This window comes from Schistocerca serialis, chromosome 8, assembly GCF_023864345.2.
Source record: "Schistocerca serialis cubense isolate TAMUIC-IGC-003099 chromosome 8, iqSchSeri2.2, whole genome shotgun sequence".
Lineage (NCBI taxonomy): Eukaryota > Metazoa > Arthropoda > Insecta > Orthoptera > Acrididae > Schistocerca > Schistocerca serialis.
This window is the reverse complement of record NC_064645.1, coordinates 619,506,108-619,516,647: the sequence shown is the minus strand read 5'-3', so window position 1 is coordinate 619,516,647 and position 10,540 is coordinate 619,506,108.

The window sequence follows — 10,540 nt, the reverse complement described above, 5'->3', positions numbered from 1 at the left end:
CACCACGAAGGAGTTCTCCAGCTATCCGAATGGGACAGAAATATACACTCCTGGAAATGGAAAAAAGAACGCATTGACATCGGTGTGTCAGACCCACCATACTTGCTCCGGACACTGCGAGAGGGCTGTACAAGCAATGATCACACGCACGGCACAGCGGACACACCAGGAACCGCGGTGTTGGCCGTCGAATGGCGCTAGCTGCGCAGCATTTGTGCACCGCCGCCGTCAGTGTCAGCCAGTTTGCCGTGGCATACGGAGCTCCATCGCAGTCTTTAACACTGGTAGCATGCCGCAACAGCGTGGACGTGAACCGTATGTGCAGTTGACGGACTTTGAGCGAGGGCGTATAGTGGGCATGCGGGAGGCCGGGTGGACGTACCGCCGAATTGCTCAACACGTGGGGCGTGAGGTCTCCACAGTACATCGATGTTGTCGCCAGTGGTCGGCGGAAGGTGCACGTGCCCGTCGACCTGGGACCGGACCGCAGCGACGCACGGATGCACGCCAAGACCGTAGGATCCTACGCAGTGCCGTAGGGGACCGCACCGCCACTTCCCAGCAAATTAGGGACACTGTTGCTCCTGGGGTATCGGCGAGGACCATTCGCAACCGTCTCCATGAAGCTGGGCTACGGTCGCGCACACCGTTAGGCCGTCTTCCGCTCACGCCCCAACATCGTGCAGCCCGCCTCCAGTGGTGTCGCGACAGGCGTGAATGGAGGGACGAATGGAGACGTGTCGTCTTCAGCGATGAGAGACGCTTCTGCCTTGGTGCCAATGATGGTCGTATGCGTGTTTGGCGCCGTGCAGGTGAGCGCCACAATCAGGACTGCATACGACCGAGGCACACAGGGCCAACACCCGGCATCATGGTGTGGGGAGCGATCTCCTACACTGGCCGTACACCACTGGTGATCGTCGAGGGGACACTGAATAGTGCACGGTACATCCAAACCGTCATCGAACCCATCGTTCTACCATTCTTAGACCGGCAAGGGAACTTGCTGTTCCAACAGGACAATGCACGTCCGCATGTATCCCGTGCCACCCAACGTGCTCTAGAAGGTGTAAGTCAACTACCCTGGCCAGCAAGATCTCCGGATCTGTGCCCCATTGAGCATGTTTGGGACTGGATGAAGCGTCATCTCACGCGGTCTGCACGTCCAGCACGAACGCTGGTCCAACTGAGGCGCCAGGTGGAAATGGCATGGCAAGCCGTTCCACAGGACTACATCCAGCATCTCTACGATCGTCTCCATGGGAGAACAGCAGCCTGCATTGCTGCGAAAGGTGGATATACACTGTACTAGTGCCGACATTGTGCATGCTCTGTTGCCTGTGTCTATGTGCCTGTGGTTCTGTCAGTGTGATCATGTGATGTATCTGACCCCAGGAATGTGTCAATAAAGTTTCCCGTTCCTGGGACAATGAATTCACGGTGTTCTTATTTCAATTTCCAGGAGTGTAGATAGATGTGATGTAAATGTACGGACAAATTATTACAAATAGAGAAAAAGTTAGATGATTTATTCAACAGAAAGAGCTTCACAAATTGAACAAGTCAATAAGGGGCTGGTCCACGCCTGGCAATTATGCAAGCTGCTGTTCTGCTTGGCATTGATTGAAAGATTTTTTGGATGTCCTCCTGCGGGATATCTGCCAAATTCCGTCCAACTGGTGTGTTAGACTGCAAAATCCAGAGCTGGTTGGAGGGCTCTGGCCATAATACTCCAAGCGTTTTCAACTGGGAAGAGATCCGGCGACCTTGCAGGTCATGGTATGGTCTGGCAAGCACGAAGAAAAGCAGGAGAAACTCTCGCCGTGTTCGGGCGGCCATTATCTTGCTGAAATGTAAGCCCAGAATGGCTTGCAGCAGAAAATCTCGCTGTGTGTGGGCGGGCATTATCTTGCTGAAATGTAAGCCCAGAATAGCTCGCCATGAAGAGCAAAGAAACTGGGCGTCGAAAATCGTCGAGATATTCCTGTACTGAAACGGTGGCGTGGATGAGAAGCAGACGGGTCCTGCTATAAAATAAAATGGTATCCCAGATCATCACTCCTGATTGTCGGGGGACGACAGTCAGATATGTATCCCACCGCTGCCCGTGGCGTCTCCAGACAAATCTTCGCTAATTACTGGGCCTCATGTCGAAGAGGAACTCATCACTGAAAGGCCGGCTGTGTCAGACACAACCGCAAACGGGCTTGTTGGTGAACAGAGGCATTCAACGCAAGGGGTGCTAAGAGCTCAGTCCCCTTTCTGTGAGCCGCACATCAATGGGCATTGTGGTCACGGGAGCACAGTCACACGTCGGATCGATGATAATGATGAAGCCGTGACCCGTGAGTGCCTCTCTGACGACTGCTCGGGCCTCCCGTTTTGTCGTCTCCCTAAGCCAGTGGTTCCCAACTTAGGGTAATTAACCCTGAGAGGTATAGTGAAATTGTCTAGGGGTTGTTGTTGTTGTGGTCTTCAGTCCTGAGACTGGTTTGATGCAGCTCTCCATGCTACTCTATCCTGTGCAAGCTTCTTCATCTCCTAGTACCTGCTGCAACCTACATCCTTCTGAATCTGTTTAGTGTATTCATCTCTTGGTCTCCCTCTACGATTTTTATCCTCCACGCTGCCCTCCAATACTTAATTGGTGATCCATTGATGTCTCAGAACATGTCCTACCAACCGATCCCTTCTCCTAGTCAAGTTGTGCCACAAGCTCCTCTTCTCCCCAATTCTATTCAATACCTCCTTTCTAGTTATGTGATCAACCCATCTAATCTTCAGCATTCTTCTGTAGCACCACATTTCGAAAACTTCTATTCTCTTCTTGTCTAAACTATTTATCGTCCACGTTTCACTTTCTACGGGTAAAACTAAACAATTTGATTCTGTTCCAATCACGAAACTAAATTATCTTTAAAAAATATTTAAGTTACCAATATTTACTTTTTCCCAGTTAGTAACATTATGCAGTCACATAGTCCAGCCACTACAAACATACATTGTGCATTGTGCCGTACATCGATGATAGTAAAAGTGAGACATATACGGAACAAATGCTAAACATCTCAAGAAAAGGTTTTCTCCAATTTGTTGATAGTACCTGCTGTAGCCCAGAAATTGCTTCATCACTCGCGTCGAAACAGCTAAATGAAGTAATTGATAGGTCTACAACTTTGCTTCCGCCGTTTTTTCTCGAAGTTCGGCGCTTTATTGTGAAAAACTTACAAAAAAATTATGATTCATAATATTGCCCTTCGCTGGCCACTACATTCTCCCATTTTCGGATAGCATACGAATCCCGTGGCGGAAGAACTGGGCGTCTTTTGTGGGGATCCATGAATCGATTCAATTTTGCACTTGTTCATATGATCGGAAGTGCTGGACAGCCAGACTGTATGCCACTGGCAGGAACAGGTGGTAGTCAGAGAGAGCAACGTATGGAGAATACGGTGGGAGGGACAGGACTTCTCATTTCAACGTTTCCATGAAGAACGCAGGGAAAACATATTTTTCAATTACTACTCTCACTGCGAATAGTTAGGTTTCCTATCTGAGAAGGAGTCGTGGGTAGCTCTTGCCACGCACCACGAATTCCTTCGTCATTGATTCTAGTTCACCCCCCTCCCGCCTCACCAACACACATACAAACTAGAAATCATTCATCTTTCAACATTTTAAAAATAAAACTCCTTCATTCTACAGTTTAGTTAGGTGCTAAAGTTGCTCATATGTGGGGTAAGGGCAAGGGTACTGGCTAATGTCTGATTGCACTCAGGGGTAATGGTCTAAGAAAGGTTGGGAACTACTGCTCTAGGTCGACGTGATGAAGCTATGTTCGACTAACGTTCACCCATTCCTGCGAACATCGTCGAATAGTGCCATCGGTGCTATTAAAATGTCGAGAGATTCATCGGTTACTCCAACCTGCTTCTTCGGGCCCCCCTATACGTCCCTGACATCTGAGTATATTGTTCACGCGCCTGTCTTCGAGGCATAGTTACTGTCGAAATGAGTACACGAAATGAAATTCTCAAAGACGTTATGCCCTGTTATCGACATGTCCCTTGTTTACTATCCTTGTCAGCTGCGCAACAAAACTGCATCGCAGCGTCACACATTCATCCACCGGGCGCCAAAGTCGTAATTTTTCATTTTCCGCCTATACCATTATGAATATAAGTTTGTCAAGTATTTACATAATTCATACGTTGTGCGTCGTTTTTTTTTTTTTTTTTTTGTCTTAGAATGTGTTATATTGGGAAACACATTTTGAGATTAGAGTGATCTCACTGTAAAAATTCTAAGCAGAAATCCTGTTTATCCTCAACAAGATCGCCAGCATCTTGACGTTTATAATTCGAGCAATGACTATCACTCCACAAGCGAGTTTCTAGTTTCGAAATCTAAATAACACCTTTCTTCTCGTGAAACCTTATACGGGCGTGCGTCCGCTTGGCATGCATCCGCTTAACCGAGGGCTGGTGCAGGAGAAACAGCCAGTCGCCGCATTGTTTACCTCACCTGAACGGCTCAGTTTCGCTCCCCAGCTCTGCCACGGCTACAAAGCTCTGCCCAGGTGTCGGCCATCACGCACGAGGTCCTCGTCCCTTGTCTTCGGTTTATCTGAGGACAGGGCTCCAACCCCTCTCCTCCTCTCCCTCCGCGCCATTACCAGGCCCCACCGCGCCGCACTGTTCACTGCCTTCTGATGGCATCCCCATTGTTGAGGAAGGAGCAGTTGGTCGGTAAACCACACTACACCGAAGTTGAAAAAATGAACACTTGATTATGGATAACTAGCTGTTACGCGCTGCTTCGCTTACATATCAATAGTTTTGTTATAATGATTGATGATGAGTAAGGAAGCTGTACAAAACGTTTGGTTATGTAAGGGTGAAGAGAAGTATGTATAAAAAATGTATGCAGCGCCGATGTGTTGGTACTTAATGGATGTGTGTCTATTATATTGCTGTATGTAGATTCTGAAAGCATGTATTATATTTTCTAGTTACATTTAAAAATGCCTCGACTCATTACATTCGTGTACTAATGTTACAAATGCGAAAGTAACTCTGTTACGCTTTTACTACTAAACCGCAGAACCGACTTTGATAAAATTAGGTATGTAGAGAGCTTGAATGCTGAGGAAGAATATAGGCTCCAAGCACTATGAGACTTAACATCTGAGGTAATCGGTCCCCTAGACTTAGAACAACTTAAACCTAACTAACCTAGGGATATCACACCTCCATGCCCGAGGCAGGATTCGAACCTGCGACCGTAGCAGCAGCGCGGTTCCCGGACTGAAGCGCCTAGAACCGCTCGGCCACAGCGGCCGGCGAATAACATGAGCTGTTTTAGAAAGTGTGTAGTAAAACATATTTGTTGGTTAGAGAAGATAAAGTGAAATATGAGGCAATAATTACTCTTTGATAAAGCTATTTACTCTTAGACTTTTGAACTTTTATCATATTTGTGAAAATGCTTTTACTGGTTGATATGTCCCACGTAATAGATTCAACGTAATCAATACAATATTTACTCAATTCGCAACGTGTTTAGTCCGTACGTCCATACTAACACCAGTAATATTAACTGCGAAAGTGACTCAAATTTTCACGACTCTTCTGCTGAACTGATTGCGATGGTTTTTGATATGGAGATAGCTTGAACCCTGAGGAAGACCAAAGGTTACTATAGAAATTTGTATCTTTCTGAGTATTATTAACATCTTTAAATACGGTTCACACGAATGCATGCAGACGACGTTGGCGAGACAGTCTTAGTGTCTATATACTATTTTGTGACAGTGCAAATCCAAGGTAATTGCACGTGTTGTTTATGATATTGAGTTTCTACACCACTTGGTATAGATGGAGAGTTTTGGTGGAAATACAACAATAAAATCTGACGGTAAGTCCGAGAACCATAAAAACTATTACTATTAGCCTCACAAACGTAAGCCAGATTGCGAAAGTGACTCAAATTTTCACGACTCTTCTGCTGAACTGATTGCGATGGTATTTAAGAGAGCTCGAGTTGCGTCAGTTACGCGAATCCAACAAACCTCAGAGCAGTCTCATGTCCGCCGGAAATTGGAAAAAATTGGAAATTTGTGGTAAGCTCTATGGGATCAAACTGCTGAGGTCATCGGTCCGTAGGCTTAACACTACTTAATCTAACTTAAACTGACTTACACCAAGGACAACAAACACTCATGCCCAAGGGAGGACTCAAACCTCCGACGGGGGTAGCCGCGCGAACCGTGGCAAGGCCCCCAGACCTCCCAACTATCCCGCGCGGCCTGAAATTGGTGTGGTGGTGGTGGTGGTGTGTTGGGGCTTATAGGCGCTCAACATCGAGGACATCAGCGCCCTGACACACATTAAAAGGAACGAATGTGGACAGACCTAAGAAAACTAAAGCACACACTCAAACAAAGCAGGAAAAGAAGGAAAATGCTACCTAAGAAAGTAAAACCTACGGAAAAGGGAAACATAGCAACAAGAATGTCACAGGAAATTGTTATTGGCTGGCCACTTACATAAAATATGGGCGAGCTTGTCACACAGTGAGCAAATTAAAATCCTCTCCCTAAAATCTTTGTAAAATCATTTGACAGGGCACAGAACTTCAAAACTTTAACCACATTCGTCCGAGTGTTGCCTAAAAGAGATGGCAGGTCCGCTGGCAAGTCAGCCGCGACCCGCTGGTCAGAAAATAAAACGCAATCCAATAAAACGTGGCGCACAGTGACCTGGACGCCGCAAGCACCACACATTGGAGGATCCTCTCGCCGGAGCAGGAAGCCGTGCGTCATAGGGCTGTGGCCTATTCGAAGCCGAGTGAGGAGAACCTCGTCCCGTCGATGGGGCTGAAAGGAAGTACACCACACACGCGTTGTGGGCTTGACTATACGGAGCTTATTGTCAGTCACTTCCAGCCACTCATCCTCCCACCGGCGCATGACCCGTGAGCTCAACAGTGAGGTGAGTGCGTGCAAGGGGATAGCACACTGAGATACTTGTGGGGCGAGACACGCCTCCTTGGCTGCGAGATCTGCCCTTTCATTCCCAGCAATGCCAACATGCCCCGGAACCCAGCAGAAAGCTACAACCTTCCCCAGTCGCTGTAATCGGAGGAGGGCATCCTGGATAGTCTGGACAATTTTGTCTGCCGGATACAAACGTTGCAATGAGTGAAGGGCACTGAGTGAATCGGAGCAGACAAGAAATTTAGGAGAGGAAGAATGTCTCATGTACTCCAGTGCCCGCAAGATCGCAAACAATTCTGCATCAAAGACAGTAAAAGTCTGAGGCAGTCGGACCTTGAGGACACGACATGGAAAAACAACTGAGCAACCAACAGAATCCCCTTGTTTCGACCCATGCAGAACATCAGACGGCCTTTAGAGTCACAGAGACATTAGAACAGTGACAAGCTCGTCGTATTTTAGACGCTGAGCGTCTCGCGTCTCTTACAGCTTCCAAGACGCTTGAAGACTCATAACAGCGGCGTCATTTGAAGGTTGCATGACAAACAGAGTGTCGAACCTTCACATTTGGAACATGAGAGGCTTTTGGTGAGGCTGCATTTGATTATGATATATTAACTGACTACGTTAACCATAAATTAGTCACCGTAGGGGGATGTACCAGCAATGCAGACGCCATAAAGCATTAACATGGAATGGAGAAACGGTTGGTATGTGTTGCTCTGGTGGCAAAAATCTCACATCCAGTGCTAGGTGAGCCAGAGAATCCCCTGAAAACGCCACTTCTGCACATTTACGAGCTCCTGGAACCTAAATTCATGTTCTCTTAAGGCCCTTTATTAAACTATGTAATACTTCCTCTTGATAGCTTTTTTGTTATATAAATTTTACAATTCTACACATTTCGTTTTTAACATTTCCATTACATTTTTTTTTTTTTTTTTTTTTTTTTTTTTTTTGTATGAGAGTCGAACTATATGAAAACATATAACGAGAACCATTACTTAAATTTTGTTCATAGTAGTTTCTGAAGAAGAGAAATTTGTTAACATCGAGTATAGATTTAAGTGTCAGGAAGTCGTTTCTGAAAGTATTTGTATGGAGTGTAGCCATGTATGGAAGTGAAACATGGACGATAACCAGTTTGGACAAGAAGAGAATAGAAGCTTTCGAAATGTGGTGCTACAGAAGAATGCTGAAGATAAGGTGGGTAGATCACGTAACTAATGAGGAGGTATTGAATAGGATTAGGGAGAAGAGAAGTTTGTGGCACAACTTGACTAGAAGAAGGGATCGGTTGGTAGGACATGTTTTGAGGCATCAAGGGATCACAAATTTAGCATTGGAGGGCAGCATGGAGGGTGAAAATCGTAGAGGGAGACCAAGAGATCAATACACTAAGCAGATTCTGAAGGATGTAGGTTGCAGTAGGTACTGGGAGGTGAAGAAGCTTGCACAGGATAGAGTAGCATGGAGAGCTGCATCAAACCAGTCTCAGGACTGAAGACCGCAACAACAACAACAACAGTCTACTTAAGCCTAAGATCAGACGCGGTAGCTCGTTCAAGACAACTCGCACTGAATCGCTAAACATATCTAGTCTTGGTTCACAGCACGTAAATTTACACATTGAATACAAGAAAATGATGTGAATGTCTCGTTCTTTCCAAAGAGGGCTGCAGAGATTTTATCAGTATTACCATATCCGTACGACGTTTCAGTCAGCAATACCAGTCAGTTACAATTACATGGTGCAAATCACACTTTTTTTCGCTCTTTCTTCATGGAACTGTTCACGATTAAGATAGCGAAACTTTGGCAACATTGGACACGCTTAATTATCGGTTGTATCAACCTATTGTTAATGTCCACAGAGAAATCTGATGGTCGTAGTTTGTGTTCCAAAAATGAACAGCATAGAACAGGAGTGATGATACTTTCAGGACAATGCTCAAGCAGTTACAGTGCAGCTGTTACTGATTCGTTTGACTGATGGAGATGCTAAGTGCTATACCACCGACTGCACTCCCCTGACTTAAACCCTCGTAAGTTCAACTCGATTTCTAAACTGAAGGAAATACTTCACGGTATTCGCTTCAAAACTGCTACAAATTCGTCGGGCAACAGACCGCGCCGTTCGAACTCTCAACACAACTGGCACTGCTAAGATTATCCTGCGACTTCCACATCGCTGGTAACGGGTTACACACAATGCTGGTGACTACTTTGAAGGTCAGTAAAATTTTGAAACACATATCTACTTTGTACGAACTGTAAATAAACAGATGCCACTACTAAAGTTCCAACCCTCGTATTTTTAGAATATCTGAGGCTTTAATTACACATTTTCCTTAAGTGGCTCATTGATAGCAGTCTTTCCCTACAACAGATGACAAATATTTTCTTTCAGTGTCTGATCGTTCGAGAAATTAAAACCAAAGTTAAAATCCGATGAAACTTTGTGTACATGTGTTCGCAGTGTCTCTAGCATGCCATCGATCGCGTCACGTCGCAGTTTCAGTTCTGAATGCACAGTGAGTACGTAAAGTGGCCCAGAACGACAAAGTCTCCCGGCTAGTGTGAAGCGTACTTATCATTCAGTTTCTTTTTGATGAGGAGTTCCACCTACTTTCATGCAGCCCACATAACGTAACTGCCACGTGTGACAGCAAAGTGAAGCAATGGTGCGGGAACTTTGATACAGGACGAAGAGGCGTTCACGATACAGGCGGCCTTGGGAGGAAGCGAATGTCAACCTGATGAGCTTGTTCAACAAGTCGATCAGGCGATTCGAGAGAATCGTCTTGGAAGGGCAATTCTGAACAAGTGAGGAGGAATGTTGTCATCAAGCATTTTCCTTGTTCATGACAATAATCGGCCGCACACTGCAGCTGCAACAAAGAAGTTCCTGCCGCGTTTTCGATGGTACTTGTTTGATCACCCACCATACAGCCTGGACCTGGATCCCTTTGATTTTCATCTCGTTGCTGCCTTGAACCGCTGGCTATGAGGACCGCATTTTGGCACAGACAACGAGCTGCACACCAGGGTACAGAAATTTTTATTTATTTATTTATTTATTTAACCTGATCAGATTAGGGCCATCAGGCCCTCTCTTACATCGGACCAGTGTTTCACACATGCAGCATTTCACACATCAGAGTTACATCATGAACATAGTTTAAATGAGAAAGGCCGTGCGGTTAAAGGCGCTGCAGTCTGGAACCGCAAGACCGCTACGGTCGCAGGTTCGAATCCTGCCTCGGGCATGGATGTTTGTGATGTCCTTAGGTTAGTTAGGTTTAACTAGTTCTAAGTCTAGGGGACTAATGACCTCAGCAGTTGAGTCCCATAGTGCTCAGAGCCATTTGAACCATTTTAAATGAGAAAATTAGCTTACTCTAGTGACAATATGAATAAAGACTAGTGACTAAGACCTAATAAAGTAAATGCGGAAGTATTTTTACAACAGTTGCTATACATACAGATTATGATAAAAGCAATAATAATAACAGTAAAACAAAAAAATCAAATAATAATGAT